The sequence below is a fragment of the Enoplosus armatus genome, chromosome 6 (genome assembly GCF_043641665.1).
Source record: "Enoplosus armatus isolate fEnoArm2 chromosome 6, fEnoArm2.hap1, whole genome shotgun sequence".
NCBI classification, from domain to species: Eukaryota; Metazoa; Chordata; class Actinopteri; order Centrarchiformes; family Enoplosidae; genus Enoplosus; species Enoplosus armatus.
In genome coordinates, this window is record NC_092185.1 from 5,871,259 (window position 1) to 5,888,252 (window position 16,994).

General features: G+C 39.8%; 1 protein-coding gene across 1 annotated transcript in view; it reads right to left on the reverse strand.

The window, feature by feature from the left end:
• Positions 1-8,216, reverse strand: part of immp2l (inner mitochondrial membrane peptidase subunit 2) — a 125,117-nt gene extending 116,901 nt beyond the window's left edge. The window contains exon 1 of the mRNA XM_070907806.1: positions 8,202-8,216. The gene's annotated coding sequence lies outside the window, so the exon portion shown is untranslated. The remainder of the gene's footprint in view (positions 1-8,201) is intronic.
• Between the last annotated feature and the right edge of the window lie 8,778 nt (positions 8,217-16,994).

Here is a 16,994-nt window from a genome sequence, read left to right on the forward strand (position 1 = left end):
CAGCAGGTCCCACATCAAAGTCACGGAGAAATGAAAAATGACTTTCTCACCTTGTTAGCTAAATGTCCACATCATAACACACTGCTTTTAACAGGAAGACACCCCCAAACTACATTTTCTTTCTTGAGTTTTAATTAAAAATCCACCTTATCGATAATACAGTGCCATCACAGAGTTTTACTGCTGTCAGATGAAAACTCCATCTTACAGTTCCTACAGTAGCTTACGGATAGGGCCACAACTAAGGACTGTAGTCATTATCATTACTTTAACTGATCTATACTATAAAATCAGTGGGTTTTTAAGCCTATAAAACTTCTACAACTTGCTTATTTTATCTGAACAAAAGTCAAAAAACACAAAAGGTATTCAATTTACCATTATGTGAATAAAGAAAAGCAGGACAGTCCCAACAAGCTGGAACTTGCAGATGTTTCACATTTGATAAATAACGTAAACTATAAAAAAAATATATATAATATAAGCTATAATAATAATACTGCAGCTATTGTGGATATTTTTCTATTTTTCAAAAGAAGATAAAACCCTTTTTGAAGGGCCTCTAGGCCTCGAGCCTCCGAGTCGTTTCCGATGGCTACAGTTGGCTGGCTGAGAGCCGACAACATCAGACTGTGTATCCTACCAACGTTGATGCAGGGCCTTTTTCAACAAGCCCACAAAGGACTGGTTGTTAACCATAAGTAATTTTAAATGTCTGTCCCTTTGCAACATTCAGTATTTGGGAGGTGCTGTTATGTTTGTACTCCATTCAAAATGTGGGAGCTGGTTAGCCTAGCTTGCTAATGCTAGCATTAAACGTCACTACACGTTACATCTTGTTCATGTTGTTTCAACATGATTGGCAAGAGACGTTGACGTTGACGCTGATGTCAATTTTATAATTACATCTTACGTCTGTGAGTTCACTCGAAACAACTTGGGGCGCTGGCCAAGGACCGCGACATACCCGGTCTGACCAGGAACCTTTGTTGCCATTTGTTGTCATTTCACATCTCTCTCCCCGGTATTCCTGCTGGCCATCGAATGAAGGCATAAAAGGGCCAAAACACCTGTACAGCTGCGTCAGTCTCAACCACGCCAGTTGCCATTTTTGTTTGAATTTCTCTCTTGCAGTTCTTCTACCTCTGGCACGAGAGAACGATGCTCCCATTCTTAATCTTGACTGCCCACCATCATCTAACATCATCTGAACATTCATAAAAGCATAAACATTGTCCAAACATAAACATAAACCTTCCACAAACAAAGCCCCAGGATATATCCTACAATGGAAACACAACAAATATACAAACACAGATTTTCTGAAATCTTTTGTGACCCCATATTCTTGACACATAATCTAAAACAGGACATACACATGTTGTATAATAAGCCGTATCTCTTAGCATTGTAGTTTTACCTTTAATAACTCACGATGCCCTACTTGCCGAGTCTGTTAGAGCTGATGCACCATGTAAAAAAAGACACTTTCATCTCGAGAAAAACCAAGATACTTGTTTTTATTGATACAAAGTCTCCACTTTTTACACCATTCGGCAACACATGTCAGCATTGTTTGTAAATCTTCCTAAAGAGGAATGTTTACGGTAAACGGCCACATAATAACCCCTTCCCCAGTACCGTTTCCCTGTGACTTCACTTGTTTTTGATCGCTGTTTCGCCAAAACAAAAGCCTGAATGTGACTCGCAGCTCCTATTGTATCAAAACTCATCAATGCAGAAAAACAAAACCAAACAAAAACAATGATGAGGTCAAGGCGGCAAACCTGAATGAAAGCATGAAGAGAATGAGAATGAGAGATGATTGAGGACCTCTGTAGAAATATTCCTCTGTCTGTCTCTGGTTCTCTGTGTTTAGTGGTCTGACCGATGCATCTTCATGCAGGTCGTGGTTCTACAGTTTCTGGATCAGCTTCCTGCCCCTCAGTGGCTTTGTTTATGACGCGGTGACAACTGCACTCCAGCACATTAAAGTGAGCTCCGCTGGGGGAACAGTCTTTATCAAGTCTGCAGAAAAGGCATTAATATTGTCGGCGTAGTGACAAACGAGTTAATGCAGCACATCTCTCTCTCTGCATTGTTATTCATGCCGGCGCCCAATATGCAGAAGCAGCTCTGTAACAAGCTGTGGCAATAGACTAGACAGGTTATCATAAACAAACACTTATTGGGAGTTATTAGACTGCGACAGCCGCAGAAATAAGAGCTCCTGCTTTTATATCAGCACCATAAAAGAGCAGACTGAAGTTAAAGAGCTGCGCTACATGTCGGCTCAGGATGAGGAGGCCTCTTTATGTCTAAAAGCAGCTCCTCAGAGATCTGTCAAGAGTTCAACAAACCCAATTCCACTAACCATTTCCAATTCATTCAGATGAGCCAGATACAGAGGGTATAAATATCAAATTCAGAGAGCCCCGGAGCAGACCTCAGGTCAGCATATCAGCCACTATCAAGCGGAGACATTGTGGTGTGCTTTTGCTCCGATTGCTAGAATTGAATTTCTGGGTCTCTGGGCTGGACTCCATCTCAGCCGGTGACTAATGTTGGCGTTCCAAAGCTTTTCCAGACCGATAAATCCACAGGGGAGGATGCAGGAAGGCAGCGGGGACGCTGATTACAGCCGGCCGCTGCGAGATTTCCACCAAACCAGCTCCACTTCTGCCTCGGCAGCAGTTCTGGGCTTTGCAGGGGAAGCAGACGGGGAGCCGTATAAAAGCCCTGACCCACAAATAAGTTTGATGGAGACTTAAGAGAGTGAGAGCTGAGGCACAGAGGAAGACGATGGTGAAGAAGAGGGCAAATGACTGTGTTCAAGTTAATGTTTGACAGGCAGCTGCTAATTAGAGTTTTAATTAAGGTACAATTTCATACGAAGGCAGTTAAGTGTGGTTTACAGAGCGCAACAGTGTATTACTGTGACCATGAAAGGAACTGTTTTACATTTTGGGAAATATGCTGATTCGCTTTCTGGTGGAGAGTTAGATGAGAAGATCGAGGGAGGACAGCAGCTCTGCTTATTATTGTAATATCTGACATACGATAAGCCCTCCTATAATATAGGGCGCTATAATGAGGCCCTTGTATTGCCTTCAGGTAATATGGGATGGTTGACGGAGAAGTTTGCCGTGTTTAAGGCTGTCGGATTGTAGAGATTCAAAATACTGTGCATTAACAATAAAACATTACATCCAATTAATTTGGGTTAAAGCTCTAAAATGAATTCCAAGCTACAGTTTGCAGAGATCCAGCTGCCAGACCCATTTTTCCCAGGAAAAGATAAACTTTAAAAAATATAACTCAAGATTGTATATACCATAAGTCAAAATCCCGACTTAAAAATTCAATTTATATTAAAAAAATATTGATAATCAAACTGATTACATTTAAGGTATTTTTTTATGCAACATTTAAGTTATGATAGTAAGTCAAAGTTCTGACTATTTAATCATTTTGACCTATCTCAAAAATATGACTTAAAAAGCCAAATTTCCATGTCAGTATCTCATTATTTTAAACTTACCATGAGTATTTTCATTTTCATTATTCTTTAATTAACTTTTTCATCTTTTTTTTCTGTTCCTGGGAGAAATGGAGTTCCATAGAAAAAACACGATGAAGGACAAATGCCAAATATCTCCCAACATGGAAAAATCTGTAAATCAGTGAAGGAATTGAGCAGGGAGTCCTCTTACAGCGGAAGTGTCCTTTAAAGTCGAGGACAGACCAGAAGCTGCCTTCATGTTCAGGAGAATGCAAAAGGCAAGAGCTCCAGGATGTTCAGTAAATGTCACAGTTTGACCGGGACCCAAAGTTCACTTCCACCTACTAAAATAAGTACGAGGTGGCCACTGACATGGACTTTCCCTCTTCATATCACTGACACTTTTCCCACAGATCACCCATAATTACCAGCAGGACAGTCCACTGCGAGTTCAGCCGCTGCCTCCTCAGCAGAGCTGTTATTCAGACAAACGTTGCCATCTCTTATTTGCCTGCTCTCAGATGGAAAGGCTCAACAACATCACAGCGAACATAACCGACTTCCAGATAAACAAGTCAACTCTGTCCTCTTTGTGTTCTCTTCCCGTCGCACAACTGAAGCTCTAATTACAGAATCCCATTATCAATATGAAAGAGACGTTTGTTTTTCCATTAGGAGGCCCAGAGGCAGCAGCAGATTGATATTTCCTGATGAGTGCTTGATTAAGGACGAGAGGCGTCTGCAGATGGAGATCTGATGGCTCGGTGGCCGGGCTCAAACGCACAGCGCTGGGAAGAAATGGTACAGGGGAAGGCCTTGATGGCGTCCTCTAGAGGATGCAGTGTGAAGCTCAAAATGTAAGGTTTGTCCTGAGGGTGGTGCTAAACGAAAGAACAAGGTGTCATTAACATGTATAGGGTCCATCCTCTGCTGTTTGATTAAGATATCTTCTGCACAGACATTTTGTACTGAAGGTGGCGCTAGAGGAAAGGTCATGGAGTGTCCTTAATTAAATTAGTCAAATTTAAAGTTAACACTGGTCACTGAAGGCATTTGGATTCATGTTCTAGGGACCATGAACATCCACAACCGATTTTATGGTAATATAGCTGGTAGTTTTCCAGATTTCCTGCTCTAGTTGGACGGACTGACCACCTGACATCACCATCCTTATGCACCGCCACTAATGGAGCAACAAAAAGTGATGTCGGTGAGCGTGACATTTGGTCTGACTTTGCATGAGGTACTTATATGAAATAAGTCATTCGCTGGATAATCTCTTTAACCTTATCACCGAATATTTATTCATCTCCAGGCCGCCGAGCCTCGCCATGCGATGCCGGCCATGACTGTGCTCGCTCAGCCAAAACTAAGGTGATTACTGGACGGGTGTCAGTGTTGACTGTAAGCTGGGAGGATCCAGGCCCACTGTCGGGGACACAAATGGGATTTGTCCCTCATGCAGAACATCAGGCGTGGCTTTTTAGGCCATGGCAGCAGGGAAATCATTACAAAAATCCCTGCTTCTGCTCACCTTGGAGGCCTAATGGGCAGTTTGGGCCGCCAGTGATGCAATCATTAGCTCAGGAAACCACTCTGGGACACAAATACGGGCTGAAAGCCAGTTGAAAGCACAAAAATCAAACAGAAATAACCAGGCTGAGCCACCTTTGAACATCTCTTTCCTGTGTGACTGGTTCAGGGAGTCCAGATGTCAAAATGCATTTGTTAACAGACGGGACAGCGAAATCCCAAATGACTGCACTAAAAAAATATATCTAAAGGAAGCAACGAATGACACGTTACTCTGAGTTTGATATTTCTGATAAAAATGTGGCTTGTTTTTCCTCACAAGAGGTTCAGATCTAAACTTTCTCTTCCAAAGCACTGCAGCTTCCCTCCTGCTGAGGTTATTCAGCAGCCAAACATCACAGAGCAGCATGACTCTTCACCACCATAACACACTAGATAACATTCTGCAATCAAGTCTAACACATCACATAACGTGCGCTGAAGTCCTGAAGTCCTGCGCTGAAGGTTTATCTTTCATTCAGATTTTTGTGGAAAACAACATTTCTGTAACTTTCCGAAAGCGATGATCCAACATTCCTACCCACTTCATGCCGTGATTGGTCGACTGTGCGGAAGTGAGAAAGGAGCTTACTCTACGTCTTTTTCCATTCTTGACACAACTGTCACTTTTCAGGTGAACAACCGCGCGCAACACTATGAACGTCTTCCAGGAGAGACTGTCTCACAACGTGCGCCCCTGTCCATGTATTTCAACGGTATCACGCCTCCCCCCTCTCGATGACGGCCATTTTATCACTTCCAGTGTGGCCGTTGGGAACACTTTTGATTTCCGATGTAGTCGGACAACAACACGTACAAACCACTTATTTTCTAGTGTAACCCGACCCAAACCTGCATGTCTTTGGACTGTGGGAGGAAACTAGACCGCCTGGAGGAAACCCACAGATACATGGGGAGAACATACAAACTCAGACGGAAAGAACCCAGCAGAACCTTCCTAATGTGATGCAACAGTGCTAACACTATAACACAATTATGTGAACATATTTCAGGTTTTTCAAAACCAGGATCAGGGCCAGGGTCATAGAAAGGATTTTAAAAATACTGAAATCCTGAATTATAGCCTGATGGGTATTTGATTACCTTACTGACTGTTTTAGTATGTTTCTTTTTGTCTCGTATCCTTATTTGTTTTTCGTGTTTGTTTGATGAAAAGTATCATAGTGTCACTCAGCTTCATGAGTCGAACACAAAGAAATTATCTGATGCTCCTGAGGAGGGAGGACAGCAGCTGTGTTGATTACATCTGTAATATCTGACATTTAATCAAGTCTGCTGCTCAAACTGCCTTTCAGCAGCATGACAGCATAACATTATCCACTACGGTGGGAATTATGTTGCAGCTCCATGCACTATATGAAAAGAAATCATATTATTACAGCAACAAAAGAGTCGTCCCACCAACAAACACACAATTCAAAGCCGCAATTACTACAAAGTTACAATACATTTTCATTCATAATCAATTATATTTGTGATTAATCGATCATTTCATTTGAAAATTTGGAAAAAGTTCCAAGGTGACATCTTCAAATGAACCCAAAGATGTTCAGTTGTACAGTGGTATAAAACAGACAAAAGAAGAAGACAGAAGCTGGAACCAGAGAATGTTTGACATTTCTGTTTGATAAATAACATGTAATCAATAACCAGAATTTTAGATCTCGGTCAGTAAACTCATTGACTATTCATTTCAGCACTACTGTCATCCCTCCAAGCTGATTGGCAGCTCTTTCAATATGGCAACTAACATTAGACATGAAGCGGCAGGTATGATGTTAAAATCTCTACAGCTGAGAAGCAAACAACAGCAGGTAGTTGGTTTAACATTTTTGGTGATTTAAATATTTCATTTTTTAGGGTTTCATTTACAATTTGACGCAGAACTGAAGGATTCATCAATCAACATCAATGCAAAATCTATTTTCCTTTACAGCCATAGAAAACAGTTATGTTGTATAAAATAAAATAAACAAATGTTGATTCGACTTAATGGTAATTTTGGAGGCTGCAGTTTGTGTTGCTGTTGACTGTATAGTGTTATACTGAGAGGTGTTCCTAATATTCTGTCCACCTCTTCCACATAAATGAGATTACTAATAAGAAACAACTCTCAGTATAAAGAGAAGGTAGGATTTATTGCCAGACTGTTGTACTAAACTGTATTCACTTTAGTTGCAGTGTGTGTTCCTTCACGGAACATCAAGACCAGAAAAAGACTGACTTAAGCTCAGCTCAGACTGAGTTTTAAGACCGCCTTACTTCAACCTATCGAGATGAGCCTCAAGCCAAAATGATTAGAAACCACAGGTTTATTTTACAACTTTACTTTTTATCTTTTAAAGTGTATAAAATTAATCTGCAAGTTATTTCATCAATGAATCGATAAATCATTTGGTCTATAATACATTTGAAAACAACAAAATAACAACATCATATTTCCCTGAAGGTGACGTCTGCACGCTTCTTGTTTTTTTCCCACCAACAGTCCAAATACAAAAGATATTCAGATTACTAGAATTCAAGATTATCAAAATTATAATTTTCTGTTGATCGACTAATCAATGAATCGACTAATCATTTCAGGTTGTCTGTCAGATAAATATAGTGAAGTAAAAAGTACTATCTTTCCCTCCCAAATTTGGTACAGTAGAAGTCTAAAGTATAAAAACCTCAACACTGTACAGTACTGAAGACTTCACCTCCACCACTACCTGTTTGTTGAAGTCAGTCAACAGCAGCATCAATAAACTTTCTTCACACAGACAGAACAGAGTCTGAACAGCTGAACCAGTCACAGAAACAGACACCTCCTCACAACAACATTTATCCTCAAACAATATCCGTTTTCCAGCTTTAAGCTATTTCAACCCAGCTGCTGTCAATCACTCTGCTCCTACAGTTTGACCTATGTGTGCTAACAGCTAGCCACCGCGGCTAACCGGCGGGTTAACTTTTAAAACAATGTCGCGGACACAACAAGGCGTCGGTAACAGCGGGTCAGTGAAACATGCAGGAAAGAAGCAGGAAGTCGCTCTACTGCCGTTTAAAATCACCGCTTTACCCGTGAAACTGAAGCTAAAGCTGCAGAGGCTAACACACCTACCAGCAACGTGTGTTCCGTCTTCCTGTTGTTGTCCTACGTCACGTGTCGCCCCCGGGTCCTAAAGCCGGCAGGGTTGTTGCTGAACAGCTTGCACTGCAACACTGATGTTTGTTTGTTTGTTTGTTTGTTTTATAAAATAAAATAAAAATGATAATTCAAAAAATATATACTTTTGAGAAACAAACAATTATCTTTTGTAATTGTATATATTACGAAATTATAGACAGATGGTAAACATATCTTGAGAGTCCTCACTGTTAGCCGTGGCCTTGACTACTGCTAATAAGTATTGTGTGTGTATCAAAGGCTGATATATCTTGTTCTCCTGTGCCATGGAGATCCATTGTTTTCCAAAAACTACTAAAAACACATCAGTGAGCCCCAAATACTCACTAGAGCGTGTGGATTAATCTGCCGCTGAAAAGAATCCCCAACAAATTACAGTTAGCAGCTGTTTCAGGAAATTATTGGGCCTTTCTTTAAACATGAAACTATATATTTGTGAGGTGTTTTTAAAGATTTACGTCTTCAATAGTAACCAATGAGCTTAGAATAGCTCCAGCGATATCCTTTAAGAATCATTTTTATAAGCTTGTGGACACTCCAGACTGCTGTGACATCATCTTCTTTCACACTACAGTCTTTACATTTACATTTCTGTCATTTAGCAGAAGCTCTTATGAGAGCCATTCACACACAGAGTCAAGGACACAAAGCTGTTAATGGACACAGTACAGTGCAGACTGCTGTGGGGATTGAATGTGTGATGTCTCAGATACAGAACAGAACAGTGTCTCCAGGCCTCCCCGCTGAACACCAGCAGCTCACATTTACAGCAAAGAAAATGAATACCTAGATGAAAGAATGAATGTGTATTTCTTAAATATAGAATCTATACAGCGTTATAAGCTATGAGCATCTGTTGTGTCACCCATCGTCCAGATATCAGACATTAGTACTCACTAGTACGTAAGGACATACTTTCAGGTTCATGTTTTTGATCAGGTACTGAACTGGAACTTGAAACCTAACTTCAACCACAATAATTCACCTTAGACTTGACAAAAAATATCGTAGTCTAACCTAACCATAGCTAAAAACTGCCAAAGAAAAAAGGTGTGGCTGCAAGTTAGATGAAAACACAAATTCATAAATCCTCATGGTCTATGAGACCCCATACAACAAGGAAGTAGAATTCCACATGAACATGCTGCACCAAAGTTTTTGAAGGAGTCATTGTGAATAGCTTTCAGTTACTGGAGCTGGAACAAACAACCACCAGAGCTGAGTATAATAGGCTGAGAGGCCTGTCAATCAAGTAAACACACTGTGGAAAATAAAACTTAAAGATCAAATGTCATCACATTGGTGTGGACTTAAGTTTTTGTCCATTCTGCGCCAAGAACTCAGCAGCAACTGAGGAGTTTTATATTCAGCAGAATAACACAACGTGTCTCTGGACGAGAACTGATTATACTTTAGAAAAACAGGAGAAGAGGTTTCAAAGGCATCAACAGCTTCATCAAATGGATGCTGATGGACAACTGAACACACTGGTTAAGATCAAATACAGTAACAGTACAAACTGCCGGAGAAAGAAAAGCAGTGGTGGAGCTGGAGATGAAGGAAAAGTACATTTTGAAGCGGGAATTCGTACCAATCCAACTTTTAAAGGAGGCGTAGCTCTTTTATGATAAGGAGCCTGGCTTCTCCTTCAGGGCTTAATTAAAAGTGGAATGTATGTAGGAGCCATTATCAGGCCGGCAGCCCGCGGTCCTCACACCACCGCTTCTACCACTCCACAATACTTGCTGAGGAACCACAAATGAGAAGTTATATAATGTTACTGATGACGACCAGTTACAGGGCACATTTTGGCTGAATGCTGAATGTAAAGTATGTAATACTAATAAAATGGATTTGTCTGGTAGCTTTCAAAGTGGACTTACCAAGCGATTTACACAGAATAAAATTGTGGTGCAAAAGCAAAATACAGTAAAAAAAGAAATATATGGAAATAGAGTAAAATAGAGCAGAAATAGAATAGAAATGTGTGTGTGTGTGTGTGTGTGTGGGGGGGGGGGGCTATGTAGCAAATTCATTAAAATTCAAAGAACTTTATTTGAATTTATTTGAAATTTCATTTGCGGAGGCAGCACATGACAGATAAAACCACATACAACACATACAAATAAGGAAAAATACAGCAATTAAAGAATATTACAGATAATGAAAGGTGAATACACAATACCAAAAATATAACAAATAAAAAACAAACATTAAAAAAAAGCTAAATCAGAAAAAAAAAATACGGAAATGTAAAAAAACAACAAAAAGGTAACACATTATAAAATGTTTTTTAACCTGACTATAATCACCTGGCTGATGTGAACAATCTGTCTCTATTTATACTAATCCCACAGATCTCATCTTTCATGGTTTCAGCTGTTGAAGCTAATCAGCCACCTCAGAGGACAAACTGACGGTACAAAAACTTTGACTGCTGAGCACATTTTAGCCTCAGCAGCTGGAACCAATTAGACGTCTTTTAAACAGCCCATCAAAAGCTGTCCCGTGGTGTGCGTTTACATACAAACAGCAGACTGTACATAATCAGCCAACATACATACAGTCAATGTGACTTTGATGGCACTGAACCAACAAGTCATTCTCATATTCTTATCCTAAACCTCTGTCAGGTTTGTTCGTAAGTCTGACTCCTCAAACTCTCCTAACTGGATATATTTGTCATGAGTCACTGGTTTCAGCCTGGTGAATGACACCTGTTCACGAGTACCTGTGCGTTCCTGAGATCTGATCATCACCCCTGAAACTGCCATACAATTTAAATGAGGTTCCGCTTCATCTGAGGGCGAGTTTCATTCACAAAAATGTGAATGAAAATATTAATAATAGGCTACAGCTGACAAAGATGTGTGATCATGAAGAGTGAATGGTCTGAAATGACGTTAGATGCTAAAAAATATATAACTACACAAGATAATATTACAGCCTACAGTAGGTGATGTTACACTGTTGATACTGAACAGATACCTGATACCAGATACAGAAAGTAAGAAAACGAAGAAGAAATAATTTTCCAACTACTACTTAAATGTAGAAGTTGTTGTGCCAAAATATGCCAATAAAATAAAAACCACAAAATAAATAAAAACGCAGCCATGATGATGATGACACGGTGAACAGAATATTTATTTTGTTTGTTTAAGTTTGTTTTAGTTACATATTTTATTTTACTTCATTAGTGCATTATGATTTCAGGTCAAATGAGTGCTCGTTCCCCAGTGGAGAGAGTCTGTCTGTACACAACTCGTATGGCAGGTCTGGACCACCTGTGAATTTAATTTGTACCTGAGAGAAAAAGTGCAACAAAAAAAAATTGGTGAATGCCACAAATTCTCTTGAATCACTTGTACGCGCGACTTAAGAGTGAACCTGTCCAAAACTGTTTCAGATCCTTTCCAGTCTGCCAACTCTACTCTGAAATATTCAAGTGAAGTACAAGTATCTAAAACTTGTTCTTAAGTACACTACTTGAGTAAATGTACTTTGTTACATTCCACCACTGGATGGATGATAATGTAGTATTGAATTGTATGCAGTTCATGTTAATTTATTAATATTTCAGTTTATCATAGTTAGCTCTATTGTCATTGGACTTCAGTGTTGTACAGCTGCAATGTATGTGAGTGTGTGTGTGTGTGTGTGTGTGTGTGTGTGTGTGTGTGTGTGTGTCCACATCACCACCACTGTACAGGGGACTGACAGAGGGAGAGAGAGCGTATTGACCCACGTGGGCGACTCTGCCCACATAATGGCATCTTGTGAGGTTCCCCGGCTCTAAACAGGAGGAGCACTATAGGTGCTGAACAGGCAGTTGCTATGCAACAATTCGTCGCCAGCAGCATCCAGGTTGGACCTGAGTGGAGAGCAGCAGTCAGGCGGAGGAGTTGGTTTGAATCTGTGTTTTGAAAAGCTGGAGGTTCAGCAGTGTTTCTGCAGCTTCCTGGTAGGCAAGCTGTCACTTGATTAGATTGTTTGAAAGCTTAATGGGGGGAAATGGGCCACTGCAGCAGCAAAGTGAAGTACAGTACAGATATATCAAAGAAGAACAGGATGTAAATACAATGAAAACAGACAAAATTGGGTCAGATAAACAAAACAAACTGACACTAATTTGAAGTGTAATTGAAGGCTTGATGTAAGGCAGCAACAGTGGTGTCAGAAGTGAAAATGAACACAAAGTGAAATCTGTGAACAATGGAAATGTGAAGTCTGTCTTAATGCAATACTGATGTGCCATATGTAGACGGAAAGAGTTATTGGTCGCTGTAATCATTCCTCCTGTTAATACTGGCCCGAAGCGATCCCTTTGTAGAGCGACTGCTCTGTAAGGGATGGAGGACAAAATACAGGAAATGCAGGAAAATAAAGCCAATATGATACTTCAGACAAATCAAGTGAAAACCTGTCAAAGATACAGTCTGTTTAAAGACCCCCTTTGTGTTTCCTTGCTGAGCCGTGGAGAGTCACATAAGTCTGTTGCCAGGACACAACGCTGGAAATAAACCCACACATAACCCCAAAGAAGCCTAATAATGGAGCACATTTTCAAACAGGAGGATATTCATAGTGTTGCACTCAGTTGTTCTCATGAAAAGTGAAATTGTTGTGTCAAGAATAAAGAAAGGAGAGCTAGAGAGAGAAGTTCAAACTCTGGCTCTTTCCTCACCTCTGCACAGTCGACCAGTTGACAGTCTTCAGACACTATTTCTTCCTCCAGATCAGATCCCGTTTATGGCTTGTCTGATCATCTGACTGCTCGTGTTTCTTGTTGTAGTGATGTTGCCATGTTCCCTAATCACACTGTGGGACAGTTCAGATTTGAAACAGTGAAGAGAAGCAGCTTCATGCTTGAAGATTGCAAACTTTTACATTTCCGACATCAGTGTGTGTTTGTCCTCAAGTGATGTCACTTGAGTCAGCGTTGGTTGAAGACTACAAGTTTGAGAGTGAAAACAATCTGTTGTAGACCTCTGCAGCCCGCTGCTCATCTCTGCTGCAGGCTGGAGGCTCCAGGCTACATTAGCCGCTACTAGCATAACACACCCCAATCTCACTCTTTGGAGTTAGACCGTTTACCAGGCACTAAATCAAGTTGCATTGTGGGAAATGTAGGATCCAGTGTTTTTTGGAGCTAATCAGAATCAGAATCAGAAATACTTTATTGATCCCCGGGGGGAAATTGTACAGTACCGGTGCTCCCATTCAAGAGTAGAAAGTAGCATAATTTAGAACTAAAAGTTTGTACAAAATATAAAAATAAGAAATACAAAATACAAAATATACACATTTACAGTATTTAAGTGAAATGAGGTGAAATGAAAAATGAAATGAAAATACAAAATATACACATTTACAGTATTTAAGTGAAATGAGGTAAAAATATATACAATAACAATGTATATGTATGTATGTGTTGCACTAAAGTGTGTGACTATATATGTATTGCACTTAAACATTTTGAATAAATAGTGAGGTGGTGTATGAACAGGTGAGGTAGATACAGATACGGATTCCAGTCTCTTCCTGAGTTTCTGACATTCAGAGAGAGGAGTTAAACAGTCTGATGGCCACAGGCAGGAATGATTTCCTGTGTCGCTCAGTTGTGCATTTGGGAGCAATGAGTCTCCCACTGAAGGTGCTCTTGTGTCCGACCAGTACGTCATGGAGAGGATGTGAAACATTGTCCAAGATGCCCCGCAGCTTAGACAGCATCCTCCTCTCTGACACCACCGTCAGAGAGTCCAGCTGCACCCCCACAACGTCACTGGCCTTGCGGATCAGTTTGTTTAGTCTGTTGGAGTCCGCCACCCTCAGCCTGCTGCCCCAGCATGCAACAGCATAGAGGATAGCACTGGCCACCACAGACTCATAGAACATCCTCAGCATAGTCCGGCAGATGTTGAAGGACCTCAGCCGCCTCAGAAAGTAGAGACGGCTCTGGCCCTTCCTGTAGAGGGCATTAGTGTTCTTTACCCAGTCCAGTTTATTGTCTATGTGAACTCCCAGATACTTGTAATCCTCTACAATGTCCACACTGGCCCCCTGGATGGAAACAGGGGTCATCGGCGCCTTGGTCCTCCTCAGATCCACAGTCAGTTCCTTTGTCTTTAAAAGTCAGGATGTCTCAGCCTTTGCTCCATCAATTTTGATTATTTTTCTTTAGTCCATCTATTGCGATTCCCCAAACTTGATAGTGGTGCACTACTAAATTTCTGAAGTACCCCTTGAAAGTATTTTGTTTATGGTGGTTATTGTAGTTTAAGAGTTTTACCATTTGTTTTCAACTCATTTTCTCTTGTAGTTGTCGTAGTTTCTGGCATAATGTGAATGAACCTGCCACTAGAATTTAAAACTCAAGATTACAGTCAGTATGTCTCAGTGCCACTGAGATGTAGTAATAATATTCATTTTTTAATATTCATGCTGTTGTGAGATTATTCTATGTATAAAACTAACAAAGACACTTGCAGTGTCAGTTTCAGGTTAACAACCTGAGTTTCAATCTGGACGCCATGACTCGAACCAGACTCCCAAACATGCTCCTGTTTCACTTGAAACGCATGCAGCTGCTGTAACACACAACTCTGTTTACGTGGGATGCTGTTGGAGTTTGAAAGAAACAAAACAAAACATCTCTCTGCCTGTTTGGAGCTGAAAACTGATGTGGCTCATCTGGGAGTTGTGGTCTAAATCAGAAATCCACATCATATCCTGGCTGCGTCTGCCGCTGCCTTCCCTTGCCTCTCTCCAGGGTTTAATTAGAACCGCTGAGCTCTGTGTGAATAATGCAGCACCTGAACTCACCTGAGCCGGCTGCTCAAGCAGAACGAACAACCGCAGGGATGCTGAGAGAGCACCGCCTCCAGAGAGAGAGAGAGAGAGAGAGAGAGAGAGAGAGAGAGAGAGAGACAGAGAGAGAGAGAGAGAGAGAGAGAGAGAGAGAGGTTTTCATGTCATTTTAATCAGTGCACTAATGGAACGAACTGATATTGCTATTTCCGCTCTTATTTTTTGCAGATTGGATAAACATGTAAAACTGTATCTTCTATCAGAACTTACTTTTATTATCAAGCATTTTCTTGACGTATCGTATGTATCACATTTTTTGTTAATTGTTCATTTTTTTAATTATTATTTTGTACTGTTTTATCATCCATGAATATTGTATTATTGATTATTTATTAGAATTTGTAGAATGCCTCTTATTTTTATTTATTTTATCAAAAAAAATATTTTTAACAGTACCTACATGTAAAAAATAAAAGTCCTACATTAGTAAAAGTAGATAATTATTACAAGGAAAACATGCTTCAAGCAAGTACCACAAGTAAAGGTACTCATTATACAGAATGGCCTCTTTTTGAGGATTGCAATATTATATTTATTATAAGATTGGATTATTATTATTGTTGACTAAGTAGTTATTATAGCTGTTTGTGTTATCAATGTAGACAAAAAGTAAAAACATTTGTCTCTGAAATGTAGTGAAGAAGAAGTATAAATGAAAGTACCTCAAAAATATATATAATTACAATACTTGTGTAAATGTACTTAGTTACCTTCCAACACTGCTTTTATATTAGTCTTTTAATACTTAATTCTACTGTGTAAGCTGACGGCTTCTTGACCTTTCCTGCCACATCATCATTTCTCTTATTTGTTTTTTATGCTGTTTGTATAGGTGTAAAATTTAAAAAAAAACTAATAGCTGTTAACAGTATTAGTATTGCTGATGTTACTATTAGTTGCTTGTAGTATTATTAGAATTTTGTAACTTCAATGATTACGTTTGGTGTGGAAAAACAAAACACACCATCTTACCTTCTATTGAAATACTTGAAATGCACAAAAAGAGCAACAAGTGAGAAAAAACCAGTCAGACTGACTGCAGCAGGATGAAGACTGGGATGTTTGTGCCACCTAGAGGTCGTTTTCTGGGGGACATAAGTGGTACGCGGCTAAATCAAGGCTGGATTACCAACTGAGCAAAATGGACCCTAGACCCTCAGAAAGCCAGAAATGTCAATGATGATAACCAATTCTATTACTATTAGAGGATAAGACAATAATACAGGAAAGTTAATAAGGGATTTACTCATAAATGTAGATCTGGTAAACTGTAAACTGCTTTTATTAAGTGGGGGTATTTTACATTGTGCTTCCAAGTTCAGGCTCTGAGGGCAGAGAATAGGTAAGTCATCATGTAAGCATCTGAGTGCACAAATGATTTATCTTTATTGCACATTACGTTACAAAGAAATACATTAAAATAAGTCAAAACCCCTTTATGACAAACCACATTTCCACTCTCCTCAAAGTACAAAAGCTCATCTTTTCATCTTTATCTCTTCTTATATGATCAGTATAAACTTAATAAGTGGATTTAATTGACAACAAATCAATAGCTTTAACCTTGTCAGTGTACTTCATGAAAGCAATGTTTTTTTTAAAAAATGCCTATATTCTAGCAATAATACATAAATGTTTGTGTTTTCACTCTTCCTAAAACCGCGCTGTCCCATTGAATCGCTTTAACGACGCTTCGGCCTTCAAAACTCACGAGTTTCAGAGTTTTGATAATAATTAAAACACTTAAACGCACCGTGTCGTCTTTGCTTTTACCTGGAGACCTCGAAGGCAGCATGCAAACATTTTCCAACCTCTGATTGGTCCGTTATCCGCTGTTTTGACCACGTGACACCTAGG